This window comes from Chiloscyllium plagiosum, chromosome 3 (genome assembly GCF_004010195.1).
Source record: "Chiloscyllium plagiosum isolate BGI_BamShark_2017 chromosome 3, ASM401019v2, whole genome shotgun sequence".
In the NCBI taxonomy this organism is placed as follows: Eukaryota; Metazoa; Chordata; class Chondrichthyes; order Orectolobiformes; family Hemiscylliidae; genus Chiloscyllium; species Chiloscyllium plagiosum.
Window position 1 is genome coordinate 22,402,255 of NC_057712.1, and position 16,030 is coordinate 22,418,284.

Below are 16,030 nucleotides of genomic sequence, written 5' to 3' on the forward strand. Positions count from 1 at the left end.
AGATGGAATACGTTTTAAGCAAAAGATACAATGGAGCATAGGAAAAATAACAAAAGGGAATTTCTGTGATCTGGAGGACAAATTAGAAGATAAAAAGTGGATGTCTCAAACCTTCATACATCGAATTTCACCCGCCACAATTTTGGTGCAAGATTAAAGGGAGGGGGAAGGGGTTAGGTGAAAATACAAAATATGTCTGGAAAGAATGCACAAGGAAAGATAGTTGACATCCAAATGCAAAGCAAATGAAGTAAATAAGATTTTCAAAGATAAATATAACAATAGGCAACAAAACCAGGGCAGAGGTTATAGTCTAAATTATTTTCACTCATTGAGTCCAGGGAACTGCAGACTTTCAAATTGAAAGATAAGGTACTGTTTCTTGAATTTATGTGGAACTTCACAGGAGTGGGGCGGCATGGTGGCCCAGTGGTTAGCACTGCTGCCTCACAGCACCAGGGTCCCAGGTTTGATTCCAGCCTCAAGGTACTGTCTGTGTGGAATTTACATATTCTCCCCATGTCTGCATGGGTTTCCTCCCACAGTCCAAAGATGTGCAGGTCAGGTGAATTGGCCATGCTAAATTGCCCATAGTGTTTGGTACATTAGTCAGAGGGAAATGGGACTGTTTGGGTTACTCTTCAGAGGGTCGGTGTGGGCTTGTTGGGCCAAAGGTCCTGTTTCCACACTGTAGGGGATCTAATCTAAAAAAACACTATCCAGCCAGGTTCAAAAAGGTAAGAGAAACAACAAGGTGATTTGATAGTCATCGGGAAGCTTGGGGACATGATTGTTGACTGAATGATGTCTGCATTTGCTCAGCCCACTTCAGACTTTGCATCTCTTTTGTTTCTTTAATTGAATGTTACCATTCTGTTTGTCCTTGCAGCATTAAACCACTTATCACTCAATCTCGCCTGCCCTTCATACTCTCACAGACCTTCACTGTTGTTGTTCTCTTAACCTCACCCACTTTTTTTCTAACTTTCCCCATTACTAATGTTAGTGTTAACTGGTTAACTTATTTCTCTTTCAACCAAGCAGGCAGAACTGCACAGCATGTCCAGCATTCTAATTGTGCCAGGAGAAGAAGGCAGACATCTTATGACAATATCTGTACAAGGGTCGCCCAGGCCATACTCTTGTTTTCATCAATAAATATATCGCAATTGGTTAAGGACACCAAGTTAGGTGGCACTGCAGAAAGCTGCAAAACGATATAAGATTAGGTGAGTGGGCAAAATTGTGGCGGGTGAAATTCGATGTATGAAGGTTTGAGACATCCACTTTAGACCCAAGAAAAACAGAACAGAGGAGTTTTTTTTTAAACAGTGAGGAACTAAGGCCTGCAATAGAGCACATTTTTCCCACAACAAAGGGAAAAACTATCGGGTTACTCCATGATCTTTTCCACAAAGTACCATTGCATAATTTATAATTTCATGACCTACAATATAAACTTGTCAAAAAAATATAACTTACGTTTTTTTGCAATTGATCGAGCAGCTTCTGTGCCATCTAAAACATTTCATAGTGGTCACTGTTATAATGCAGCGAAATGTGGTAGACAGCATGTCCTTGGCAATAAGATAATGCTAATACTAATTGGTAACACTAGCTGGAAGTAAAGCATCATTTTAGATGCTTGGACAAATGCCTTGTTCTTCAAATATTGTTGTTTTTTTTTGCTCGTCTGAAAAGGCACACAGGTCTGAGTTCATCAAACACATGAGGTACCTTCCACTCTAGGGACTTGTCCAGGTGCTACTAAATTAGAGATGTTGAGCATTGAAACAGACCATTCAATTCAACTCATCTATGCTGACCAGATATTCTAAATTAATCTAGTTCCATTTGCCAGCATTTGGCCCAAATTTCTCGAAACCCTTCTTATTCATGCATACATCCAGACAGTACAATTACATGTACTGTCGCAATTGTACCAGCCTCCATCTCTCCTCCAGCGGCTCATTCCATACATGCACCACACTCTGCATGAAAAAGTTTCCCCTTAGGTCCCTTTAAATCCCAGAGGTTTGTGGATGCAAAAATAAATGCTTGCATCCAACCAAACTCCATATTTCATACTGATGCCAACCAGTTCTGTACTTTCTACATTGTTCAAGTAATCTGTCCACTCAAACACAATTCATTTCCTCAGTTTATTGAAAACCATACTTCTGTCAAAAGTCTCCCTTGAACCTGGTCTGATATTAAGAGTAGACATCACTTCTTTCTGTGAACATTTTCAGTCTACCCAATCACATTCAAACAAAATTGCATACAGGTTTCTTGATAGGGATGTACCCAGACTTTTCGTAAGGTTAGTAACTGAACAGCAAATTGGCTTCGATTCAAATGCAAAGTAGAGGAAATTTAAGAAATAACATTTTTTTTTAAAAATCAATACAAGTGAATAAAATGGGGATTGTGGTTACACCTTTTTTTTAATCTCACTGTTGAATCCAGGAGACTGAGAGCTTGTACTTCCAAATAAAGCTGTTGGACTATAACCTGCTGTTGTGTGAGTTTTAACTTTGTCCTCCCCAGTCCAACACTGGCACCTCCACGTCATTAAAAAAATGGACAAGGAGAAAGTGATCCTGAAGAATCCAACAGACACTTATTACAGCTTACTGACAAATATAAATTTTACATTTAAAAACACTTTTAAGTTATTCAATTAAACAGTAGCATGCCTCCAAAACAATGTCATGCTTCAAGTGGCGTGAGTTAAGATGGAGTCTGAGACCAGCAAATCATCAAATTGCAGGTTATAATTCAGTGATGATATCATGAACATCTGTCTTAAAGGTACACTCTGAGACATAGCACAACACCAGCAGTTTAAGATGGCAGTGGGGAACAGGGATTCCATTATGCATTTCAATTCCTACAACAGATGCATGTTGGTCCAGGGTGTGCAGCACAGACGTGAAAGTAAAATACTCACTGTTAATGAAGTACTGCTTAGCCAGTTTACCTACTGCAAGGCTTAGAATGGTCCGCTTAATAGTTGGCTGCCGATAGCTAAAGTTAATGAGTTTACCAAAGAACTCCACACTGATAAATCTGCAGAACAAGTGGTCTCCTATCTGCTGGAAAGTGAGACATGACCATATTTACAAAAGGTTGCATGGTGAAAGAGGAAACAGTGACAAACTTACTACTGAGGAGAGAGCTGCCATCTGTATTTGAAAATTGTGACAAGATACTCCACAGTCAAATTAGAATGCAATTTATTATTGCAGCCTGCAGACTTGCAAGACATGTTCAAGAAATTTGAAGACGAAAGTGAGTTGGACACAATGTTGCAACTAGCGAGGGCAGAAGATCGAGGGCGAATTTATCTGAGGAGGTCCTGCCAATTATTCTTTCTAAAGGAATGAGGATGGTCCTTGAGTCGAGAGAACAATTTATAAGATCTGCTCGCGTGGAGAAGGGGAACAGAAGTAGGTTGACCAGCAGTTTTATTGGAATATAGTCCAGGGTGCAGTTCATAGGTAAGTGAGATCAGGAGGATATGAAGACAAATGGTTAAAAAAAGACGGTATTTGAAGCCCCAAAGTGTTGTTAAGTCAGATTTTCACAACGAAAAGCTTGATCGGGTGAGTATCAAATGTGTTCAAGTTTGCATTCCCGGAACTTGGGGAGTAAAATCGGGAGTTAAATCAGGAGGAACAAAAAAAAATGATGGGAGAGAGTAGATATTTTACTGGAGTCAATGGCATCCAACTGGAGGTAAGAGATTAGTTGATTGGACCGGCAACTTCAGACGCAGACAATTGGAAGGCCTCAAGCCAGGCAATTGAGTGTTTGGAAGTGTGATTATAAGTAAATTGTGGGATTTATTTTTCAAGGACAATTGAGTTGGAAGCAGGTATGGCAAATCATGGAAATGATTTCAACTGCTCCGTCCATGTTTGAGGCTGTGGGAATAGAAAGGTTACATGAGATACCAATTTGAAATAACCAAAAGAAATAAAATCTCTGCCCAGTTCTGATTTGCCAATCAGGAAAGCAACTCGTACATGGTATTGCCATCACACGATCATATACATTGCTGTGTGGAAAGCAAATCTAAGACATAGAAAGATGAGGGTGGTAAATGGGTTAGGGGACAAACAGGGGTTTGCAGTTGCTCTCAGTGGTGCTGATAAGGCATAGAAGCATGTGTCTTTCGTTAGCTCCACATTAAAGAAATCTAAATCTCAAACACAGCATTTAGTTGTTGGCAACTGCTGGTTGACCAGTTCATACCCAGCGTCTGCTGTACTCAGAGCCAACGAATATTATTGAGTGGTTCACAAAAAGAACCCTCATTACTATTTATCTGATCAGCCTGTTCAGAGATGTTATTACGCATCTGTGGAAATGGTGGGACTAGAACCTGGGCCTCCTGGCTCAAAGATAGGAATGTTTGAGCACCCTAGGATCCCCATTCCTAAATGAATGGAGCAGATGCGTTTCAGATGGCAGCTAATGATACTAGAAAAGCTGCCTTTACAATATGTTAGCGCCTGTGGTGGATGAGTAAATCAAGAATGATACACTCAAAGCTGCTCCTTTTTAGTCCCAGGAAACTTGGTGTAACAACATTTCTTCTAGTCATTACAATGTCACTACAGGATTTAAGAGGAACATCACATACCCATAGGACCTGAATTGTTCCCAATGAGAAAAATATCTGTAAGGTCTAAGGCAAAAAAGCTCTGAAATTCACAGAAGAAGCATACAAAGGCTTCCAGATGAAGTTAGGCACTGAAAGCCTGTTTAGTTCAGAGCAATACAGACACACAGGAGCATCAGCCCAACAGCCATGCTGAGAGATGTCCATAGTTAACACTCAAATGGCCATTCACACACAATCAGAAAAGTTATCTTTCCATGGACATCAAGGAAAAGTGGCTGTATCTTCTAACAATACACTGAATCAAGCATTGTAGCTACTTAGAGTGACTTAACTCAGTATTGAAAGACTTGAATCTTCTATTAATAATTAGACATAAAATAGCATCAATGACCCCGCCATTCACCCCAGCCCACTCCTTCCACTGTCCACCTCACTCCAGCTTTCTTCTGGAAATGTTGTTTTACTTTGAGACAGATATGGATTGCAATCACTGTGGCCAAAACCTCATGTGGAGGTAACTATTTGAGATATGAATGTACAGTGACACACAATATGGCGCTGTGTGCTGATATTTGCTTGCACTACATGGCATCTTGGAAGTTTACAATGGAGAAGGAGGAAGTTTAACCATTTTGTTGATATGACCTTTTTGCTGTTACAAGCAAAATTGGTGCCTCCAGGTCACCTTATAGGCATCAAATGTAATTCTCTTTTCTCTCCAAAGACAATAGACCAAACATACAGGATTCTAGGAAAAGAGTAGAGCATGAAATTAATGTTGGATAGCTCTTTTATTGCCAGCTCAATGGACTGAATGTCCTCCGTGCTGAATACTCTATCTTCCATAATATATAGGGAATGAGCAGATAGCAGCTTGAAGGCTGCAGACCTCTGCTTGATGTCCCCTCAAAAGATCCGCAGAATTCAGCTCAGTCAGCACTTTAAAGCATGCCTGCTTGTGTCCTTGACCCAGCAAGGATAAGGCAGCAGAGTAGGGGATTTAAATTTTAAAGGCTGTAGAGCAATTAATTTTAGAAGTGTTTTAATTATTTTTAATCTTCAATGAGCAGTGGCTGCCGGCTATGCTATGCCCTCTGCAGACAGGGGTTAGATGCACATTCTGGCTCACAGCAATTAATAGTTCCATTCACTATTGGTTTGTGAATAAACCAGGAACAGTCCACTTCATTTTCATTTGAGAACTGCATTTTCTCCGAAAAGGTCTATTCAGTTTAATGTTATATTCAAAATCAACATTAGTCACCAGAGAGATCAAGATGGAGATTGGTTTGATACCTGGTTTTCTGAGTGATGATTTTTGGGTTTGTATTTGTAAATATTGCAAAGACTAAAGCACAGGTAGAAGAAATTCCTCCCCCCACCCACACCCAACCCCCAAGACAAGACTCCTGACAGGTTCTACAATCCTGGAAGAAATTTGGAATGATTTCAGTGGGGTGGGTGTCACATTCTGGTTTGGAACCAAAAACCCCCCCAGGCTTCCAACTTTTTAAGATAGCCCATATCTGTGTTACAGTGTATTATTTTTTGCACTTTTCTGTTACGGTAAACAAAAACTTAGAAGAGTGTTTGATTTCCATTCTGTAGTCAGGGAGGATCCAAGTCTTCCCAGAACAGGAATAGAAACCCTTCAGGGCGATAAGAAGGTTCATCCGTGTTGAGAACAGAAGTGGTTGGTGATAAAAGTGCTGAAAATACTCAGTAGGTATGGCAGCATCTATGAAGAGAGAAACTAAGTTGTTGTTTTGTTCCAATATGCCTCTCTTTGAGAACTCCTTTTAGTAATTGTGGCCTGACCAGATGAAGAGAGCTCAATCAGCACCCCTCTTTTTAACCCCCTCAGTTGACTGCTTTCAAGATTTTTTGTTCTTTTTAACATGGAGCTTTATCACACTTCAATTAAAACATTGTACTAGTCAAAATCATACAGCCAGTTACTAGGTTTTCCTGAGTAAAAGAAAGTTTTATTTTATTACTTACCCCAAGAAAAGTAATAAAATGTGGAATAAAACACAGATGAAAAGTTTAAAAAGGGAACGGGTTTAGTACAATAGGAACAAAAAAGCACATGCAGTTTAAAAAGTTCTTCGAATCCTCAAGTTTATACCGTTATCTTTTTGTGAAGGCCTGTATCCTCAGTGGTAACAAAATTTATAGAATCCTTGAGTTCTTGGTGAATGAATGTTTCTTCAATTTGCTTTATCATTAGTGCTGGCTTTTGAGATAAAAACAAGGCAATGAGGAGAATGAGGGTCTTCCAGTTTTGTTGTTACTAATCTATTTGTCTTTCTCTCTCTCTCTGCTGCTCTGTCAAACAGCTACTGAAATATGGTTCACTTGTGTGTCCCCAAGTCTGGTTTTCGGTCTGGATAGTTGCGACAACCTTTCATGAATGATAATTTATACAAATTGAACAAATGTCGACTAAACAGAAAGTGCAAATTTCTTCCTGTCTATTTCAGTTGATGATTTCTATATCTTTGAAGAAATTCAGTTCAGATGATTTGTTTACACCACACTGGTTTTTTGAACTTGCCTGAATTTGTGGCGAGGGAATCTCAACAGTCATTTTAGGCCCATATTTCGTTTTTTAAAAGATTCAGTCCAGGAAGGTCTCAGATATAAAAACCAGATGATAGAATTTGAACATTTATAATCTATGTTTTACCACCATCAAGACAGTTGACCTTTAGTAAACTGTCTCTCCATTTTCCTCACAACACTTTCAGCCCATCTTCCTTTGGCCTGATTTAGGTCTCAGGTGACCATTTTTCAAGGGGGAGAGTACCCTTTGACTTCTGTCCCCTCAGTGATGTGGACAGATCTGTTTGGTCATGGCAGGTAAATTAATCAATTAGGATATGGTGAACAAAAGGGCAAAACAACAGATAGAAATCCTTGGAAGTTGCACTTATCCCACCTCAAAGGTGAGAACATGATGTGAAGTGCAGAATTTCTGCTCTCATGCCTTGCTGTTCTTGTTCTCCTCAGTATTTTGCTGAAGTTTATACTGAAATCAAATTGCAACTTTTCACAGCTATTGAACTATGAGAAGGTCCTTGTTGTTCACTCCAACTCAGAAATCCTGATATGTCTCACAGCTGAAATATATAACCAACATGGCTGCACAGTCAAGGGCACATCTAATTCATTCTGACACTTAAGAATATGTTTATATTGATGTCAGTGGAGTGTTTACCTCACCAGCTTGTGGATCTTGCACAGATGACTACAAACCAAATATCAGCAGCCCAAATGACTGACTGAAATTATTTTTAATTGCTCATTTTTCCCAGTGAAAAACAACAAAAAAACTTTAGATTTTGATTTTCTGCACAGTTATTTTACAGGAAAATATACGTAGAGTTGTATTTGCATTCTTTAACCAAACAGAAACTCAGACTCCTGTAATATCAATTGAAGCATCACATCATCAGTGCTAATTGCACTTCGCATATTGATCTCACTATTCAGCAGTTCACATCCAAAGCGCAGCAATGAAATTTCAGATGGTGTAAAATGATTACTAAGGCCTCCGATGAAGCTGTCAGATTTGAGCAAGTGGCTATGCCAAATTCCATCAGTCAGGAGATCACTGATGATCAGGAAACATAAGCTACAACCTGCATGGAATTTACTGCAGTCATCTGCCTTATGAACTCATACCAAGCCAGTTTAAGTTTAGAATGGAGACTGAATTGAATCAGATAGTGTCATTGTATCCTTTCACAGAGAAATTAATTTTTCAATTACATCCATTATTTATACCATGTCTAGTCATGCATTCAGAAACTCAACATCTGTGATTAATTACCTTTTTTATTCCGATTGTCTCTTTCCGTTACTCCATTTTAGGTTTTTGTCATTTTATACGGCATTTATCAGGGTTGAATATTTCACTTTAATGCCTAACAGCGTATCACTAAGATTACTTGGTGCAAGTATAGTATATGCTTACCTCTCAATCTCTTAAATGTCTGAGCATGGACAACCATGTCCAAATGTATGCCACAAAACTTACATGACACCCAGTCAAGCTGCAGCATTTTCTGAAGTGCTGCCAGAAAGCATGCAACAATGAGAAATGATCCTATTTTATTTTGTAAGTAAACAACTAAGAATTCAAACCTTAAATTATTATGTTTCAAACAATATTAATGGAAAGAATTTTTAAAATCAATTGAAATAAAAAGTATAAAATATCGACAAGGAATTCCTCACAGAGAAGTTGGGGAAGGCAAATGCAAAACTATCATGGGCAATGTGGAGCATGTCTTTAAATATATATCATTTGTGAGTTGGTTTTTGCAGTGTTTATGTTGTAAATACTTTATTCCAGGGAGATCCGAGCCATAGCTCATGCAAGGTAAATGTCCCACAATTTCCACAACACATGATTCCCAAAGAAACTTCTGAACACATTCATATTTGCACTTAAAAAAACATGAATTGAAATTCAAGATGTGTCATCTGGGCTCAGTGCTATTTCTCATTTGGTAGAAAATTTCTAAATTCACCTTTAGTCATAGGGATGGGGAAGTGACTTCTGTGTAAAGTCAGTCAAATTAAATATGTCCCTCATTTGGCAGAGGATTAAAGCTTTGCACTGCAACGGTATACTAGAAGTTTGCAGGACACCATAGGTAAACAACAAGGCACACCATGCTGACAAAGGTTGTGAGATCCTGACTCATTATACCATTGCTTATTTATAATCTGTCTTGGCGTGTCATTATCATTTTCTGTTCCTGTTATCGCATTTCATCCTTCAGATAAAATTAGACCATTGGGCTATAAATGCCTCAGGATGGCTGTTTTGTGATCAGCTAATAGGAAAATATGTTTGTGTGTGTGTGTGTGTTACAGACATTCAGAAAATTAAGCCCTTACTAGATTCAAGCACCTGATTGGATGTCTCAGGTTGGCTGAATTAGATGGACAGAAGAGGTTAAGATCAAATCTTAAGCTAGTATGCTTCAGAAACTACAAGTAACATCAGCACCTGAGCTGGCCATTCAGCCCCTTATGCCTGTTTTACTATTCAATACGAGCTTGGTTGATATGCACCCTAACTGCATCCACCTACCTTAGCTTTACATTCCTTAATACACTTCACTAGCAAAAATCTATTGATCACATATTTCAAATTATTAATTTATGGCTTTTTGTGGAAGATGGCTCTACACTTGGATGGGAATTACACAAGAAAGTGGTCCTTGAATTTTCTTCTCAGTGACTTTGCTCTGGTTTCAAGGTCTTTGACTCCTCCATGAGCAGACGTTTTGATCTACTCTGTCAATCCTTTTCATTTAACCTAAATTATGCTTTAACCTTTTTTTTAAAGGAAAATAGAACCAGTTTGTGTACTTCCTTCTTCATTTACCTGTTAAAGTCTTGGGAAAATGCATTGAATTCCTTCCAAGGCCAACCTATCATTCTCAAATATAGTGTCAAGAACCATACAAAGTCCTCTTGATGTGGCATAATGATGACTTTGTATAGATGCAGAAAATTATAATTCCTTTTTATATTTTAGTCCCTTACATATAAAGGCTAATATTCTCTATATGTTTTTGATTATGTTTTGTATCTTGTACACAGACCCTTACATTTCTTTTAAGCTCCACTATGCCCAACTCTTCCATGTGAAGAAATAATTTAATCTTTATTCATTCTTAAGTGGATGACTTCATACTGACCTGTACTGAAATTCATCTGCCATAGTTTCACCTATCTAATAATATCTTTGTAATTCTATGCTTCAACCCCCACTACCTTCTACACCACCTTATCTTTATGCAATCAGTAAATTGGATATGTGGCTCTCTACTCTGTTACATAAGTCATTAACAAATATTAAGAACAGTTGAGGTCAGTACACAATATTATGAAACAGCATTAGTCAAGACAAATAGTGAAATCTGTCCAGGTGCACATTGAGTCAGCTCAGCTTTTCCCCATTGATAAACTGTAACTAGCCACTGTTCCTTCTTTCATTCTTAAGCATTAAAAGATGAAAGATCACAAAGGCCAAAATAAGCAGAAGAAAAACATTAATATCTACGTATTTTCAGACTTAGGAAAGAAGTAATTTGGAGTTAGTGACAAAATGGGAACATGTTCCAAATGTGTGCTGCTGATGAGAGTTGAGAAATTGTGTTTATCACCAACAGTGCACACACAAATAAACTGATCCCATTGATTCTGGATTTCAATGCTCTGAGGATATAGGCAACAATTAGCGTCTTGTATGTATACTTTTTAAAAGTGGTCTGGTTTTAATACAAAGTTGCTGAATAGCTGAAAAGTGATGCCATATGGCTTGAGCTTTGGACCAAATGATGTATTTCAGCTAATATCGTTCTCTTAATTGCATTATTCAATTAAAGGTTTGTTTGACATTACAATGGTATGGTTGAATAGTATGAATCTTAACAATCAATATTATGAGCAGTAATAAACTAAACTCATCCATTTGTGCTAATATTCTCTCAAAGAATTTAAAAAACATATTATTAATCTAACATCAACATAATCATTACACATATTTTTTTATTGATTGTAATGAATTAGTCATGGTCAATTTGATGGTGCACCTTCACAATGTGGGAAAACATTTCTTCTATGAACCACATTCTTGCTAGCTGGGATGTAAGCCTGCTGGATTTCTATCAGGCACATAAGTGGTCACTTAGAGGTCCTTTTTGTGTATCCCTTCAAGTGACAGTGATGACCTACCTCATCTGTTGACCAATCTGTGATGGCAGCCATTGTGCGCAGCCATGTGGCCTCAGAGGCCAAGTTGCTGGTGAAACAGCAAGCCAAAGTCAGGACTGGCAGACAAGGTAGGCAACGTTTTGTGGTAGGGACTGCAGGTTTAAAGAAACAAAAAGAGGGGATACTGGAGATCAGGCAAAAGGATGGAAGAAGTGGTGTAAAGTAGTCAGCCTCTGACCCCTCTCCCAATGATCATACAAAGAAATAGGTGAAGGACCTCACACCCCTAGCTGGCAGCAGGCCAACCATTTTACCAATCATGAAGGCTGCCACTGTTCATGTTTGCCAGGAACAGAGAATCACAGCCCTGGCATGGAGGGCTATTAGTTGTAATTAATTGATCATTGAAGGGTCTTAATAGGTAGCTGGGTGTTAAAGTTGAGCTTAAGTTTCTTTTGGTGTAATGGTAGAGTCCTTACCTCTGGGCAGGGAAGCCTGTATTCAAATCCAACCAACTCCAGAGGTGTGAAATAGTAACTCTGAACAGGTTGCTTCGAAAATAATCTTAAAGTTGAGCAAGGGTCCCAGAGTTGACAAGAAGATGGTGGGTATGGGAATTATCTTCTTCTCCCATTACTTTTGCCACCACTCCTTTTGGGAAGTGACAATTCCAATCGGTGAGTTCTCACACTTCTGAGCTGACATTGCTGCTACTTCAAGTATCTGCTGCATATATAAACACAAGAGACCTGGGGTAAAGTATCTGCCTTAAGTGCTCCTAGTCCATGGACCAGGAGCACAGCTGTAGAATTTGATTGTACTTAAACTTTGCAAGTGTTCCAGCCATCAGGATGAACTCATCGATGTATTAATAAGATTTGAACCTGAAACCTCAGTTGTCTGTTCCCTTACTGATGCTGTCTAATCTGCTGCATAGTTGCAGCTAGGAGAAAGTGAGGACCGCACATGCTGGCGATCAGAGTCAAAGAGTGTGATGCTGGAAAAGCACAGCAGGTCAGGCAGCATTCGAGGAGCAGGTTAATCGATGTTTCAGGCATAAGCTCTTCATCAAGAATGAGGCTTGTGGGCCAAAGGGGGTTGAGAGATAAATGGGAGGGGTCGGAGGAAGTGGGAAGATTGGAAGGAGAAGTTGTTGAAAGTGAAGACAGTTCAGCCAGTTGAATGAGTATGTCAGTGGAAGGTACTGGTTGGGTCAGCATGAGAGGAAGAAACAGAGGGCTTGGAAGCCTACATCATGGTGGATAGATGTGTACAGGAACTGGAGGTCCAAGATGAAGATAAGTCCAGTCCTGGACTTTGGCTGTGGTGTGCCAGCAGCAACTTGGCTTCGCTCACAATGGCCAGGGAAATGGAAGTCATGGAGGAAGTGGAGGGCATGGATGGTGCCCCAAATGTAGGTGGGGAGTTCCTGGTCTAAGGGAGACAGGACAGTGTCAAGGTATGTAGAGGTAAGTTCGGTGGGGCAGGAGCAGGCTAAGACAATGTGTTGACTGGGGCAATCAGGTTTGTGTATTTTGGGTAAGAGGGACGTGGAGGGCATGCCACCCCCTCCCCCTCCCCCTCCCATTTATCTCTCAGCCCCCCTGGCCCAAAAGCCTTATTTCTGATGAAGGGCTTATGCCTGAAACTTCGTTTCTTCTGCCCTCAGATGCTGCCTGACCGGCTGTGCTTTTCAAGCACCACACTCTTTGACTCTATAGTTACAGTGTTTTATGGCTTTGGTTTTCAGCACATGAAGTATTTTACTCATCACCTTCTATATTCGATTGTCTCGCCAATTCCCAAAACTAATCTGCTGTTCGATTCAAGGTTCACTACCTTCTTTAATTGTCTGAGATAAAAAATCTCATCAAGGGCTTTCTGAAAGTACACGTATCAAAAACTTATTGGCTAACTCTCCTCCTCTCATTTCAGTTACCTCCTCAAAGAATTCCAGTAGATTAGTGAGGCATGACCTATTGCTTGAAAACTCATACTGATTGCTACTTATGGTTTCTATGCTCTTTGCATGAACAGCAAAATGTCACGTAAATGCGAAAGCACTTTTTTCCACAAAGGATGTTTGTTGAACTAATTCATTGTTATATTTTGCAATTCTGTATTTAAAGTCTATGCTCAAGGTTACTTCCGTAACCCTGGTGGGGAAATTTCCATGACACTAAAAATGTTACAGCATCATGAAATGCCTAATATATATGGATTTTCATGAAAATTTTGTTGAGCTCGTATATCCAAAGAAGTCCCAGTTAGGAAAGTTATGCCAATCTTGGATGAATTTTCTTAAAGAGCTTGGCATCTTTCCAATTCTCCAAAAGACGACCTTCTTTTACTTGTAGCAGACGGAATCCAATGTTCATCCAGAAAAGTAACGACTCTGCACTTGTAGTGAGTAATTTATATATTTTTATCACATTAAGTGGTCTGGAAATTTTAAAGGTCTCCATCCACTGAAGATACATGAAATATCTAAGTAGAATACGCTTACTCCCTGCTCATCATTACAGGGATCCAAATAAAATTGTAATTTTACATCACTTCACATTGAAATTAAAGTGCTTGCATTATTTAGCCCTGCACATCTTCAGTTAATGAATAACTCCCAAATCTAGAACTTTATAAGAGTTTTTTCCATCCTGGAGACAAACTTGATCTCTTTGCCATATACAACGATCTATTGTTTCTTCAGCAAACCAGAAACACAATTAGTGCAACTTACCCTTAGTTTTTTTTCAGCAGATAAACATTGACTTACCCAATCTGCACAGTCTGGAAGTAGTAAAACTGATATATCTATTTATTTCCTCTTTACACCATTTTCTTTACTTCCTTGAAAGCAGGGGCATCGAGAAAATACTACTTTAGCCAAGTCGTTGAAAATGTAGAAAATTGTGAATGCAGTAAAGACCAATCAGCTTATTAAATCAGCCCAACAAGTTTTTCTCTCCCCACAGATACATCTATCATAGAAAGGCTTCCATCCATATATGACATTTCATGACCTCAGAACTTTCTAAAATGCTTTACTGCTAATTAAGTTGTTTTGAAGTGCAATCACTCTGTGTAACATAGGAAATGTAGCTGCCAATTTATACGCAGCAGGTTCTCACAGACAGCAATCATTTCAGCTACTAGTTGCAAGGCAAACGTTGGTTAAGATGCTCCTGCTTTTCATTAAATCACATGTGATCTTTTATATCTACCAGAAAAGTGCAAAGGATCTGCATTGTAGTGTCTTAGCTGAAAGATGGAATTACCGAAGGTAATAAATAAGACAGTGAGTACATATTCAGTTATCCATCTTTATGTTATATATCCTCTTTGATCATTTCATCAAAAATTACTCAATTTATTGCTAACACAGATGGCACCCACATAACATTTAAAACATTGTCTTTTATCAGTGATTTCTTTTAAGCACAAACAATATTGAACTAAGCTTATTAGCTTCTATTTAAATTGTATTTGCCCCCTAATCCTATAATATTGATCAGACATTTTAAAAAAGTAAAATATTGTTGTGCTTCTGATCGCCGAGCTGGGAATTTGTGTTGCAGACGTTTCGTCCCCTGTCTAGGTGACATCCTCAGTGCTTGGGAGCCTCCTGTGAAGCGCTTCTGTGTTGGTTCCTCCGGCATTTATAGTGGTTTGTCTCTGCCGCTTCCGGTTGTCAGTTCCAGCTGTCTGCTGCAGTGGCCGGTATATTGAGTCCAGGTCGATGTGTTTGTTGATAGAATCTGTGGATGAGTGCCATGCCTCTAGGAATTCCCTGGCTGTTCTGTGTTTGGTTTGTCCTATAATAGTAGTGTTGTCCCAGTCGAACTCATGTTGCTTGTCATCTGTGTGTGTGGCACGTCTGCAACACAAATTCCCAGCTCAGCGAACAGAACCACAACAACGAGCACCCGAGCTACAAATCTTCTTACAAACTTTGAAAAGTAAAATATCCCTAATAATAAAGAGATGATTAAACTATTGAAAGTAATTCATTGCTGTCTACCATGTGTCAAGGCAATACATTTTACACATAAGGGAGTAGTAGGATGGACATTACATTTGTTTATATTGTTTCATAAACATACTTGGAACACATTTCTTTCCTTAAAATGTTAAGACAACCATTAATCGCTAGCATGTCCATTAAAATAGCACAAAGAAATGTTGTACCAGTGCTTAACCGATTGCACAATAATACCATTGCCTGTAACTTGTGGCCCTCAATTAGCTGAATGCATACATTCAACATATCTATATTTCAAATTAGAGAGTTCTGGATATAAGTTTGCTCCCTGAGTTGGAAGATTCGTTTTGAGATGTTTCATCAACACACTATGTAACAAGATCAGTGAGCCTCTGGTGAAGCGCTGGTGTTATGTTCCACTTTCTTTTTATGTGTTTAAGTTTCCTTGGGTTGGAGATGTCATTGCCTATTTGGTGATTACATTTCCTGTGTTGGTTTTGTCATATCTGTTTTTTTTCTCAGAGGGTGGTAGATGGGGTCCAAATCAATGTGTTTGTTGAATGAGTTCTAGTTGGAATACCATGCTTCTAGGAATTCTCGTGCATGCTTCTGTTTGGCTTGTCCGAGGATGGATGTGTTGTACCAGTCAAAATGGTGTCCTTCCTCATCTGTATGGAAGG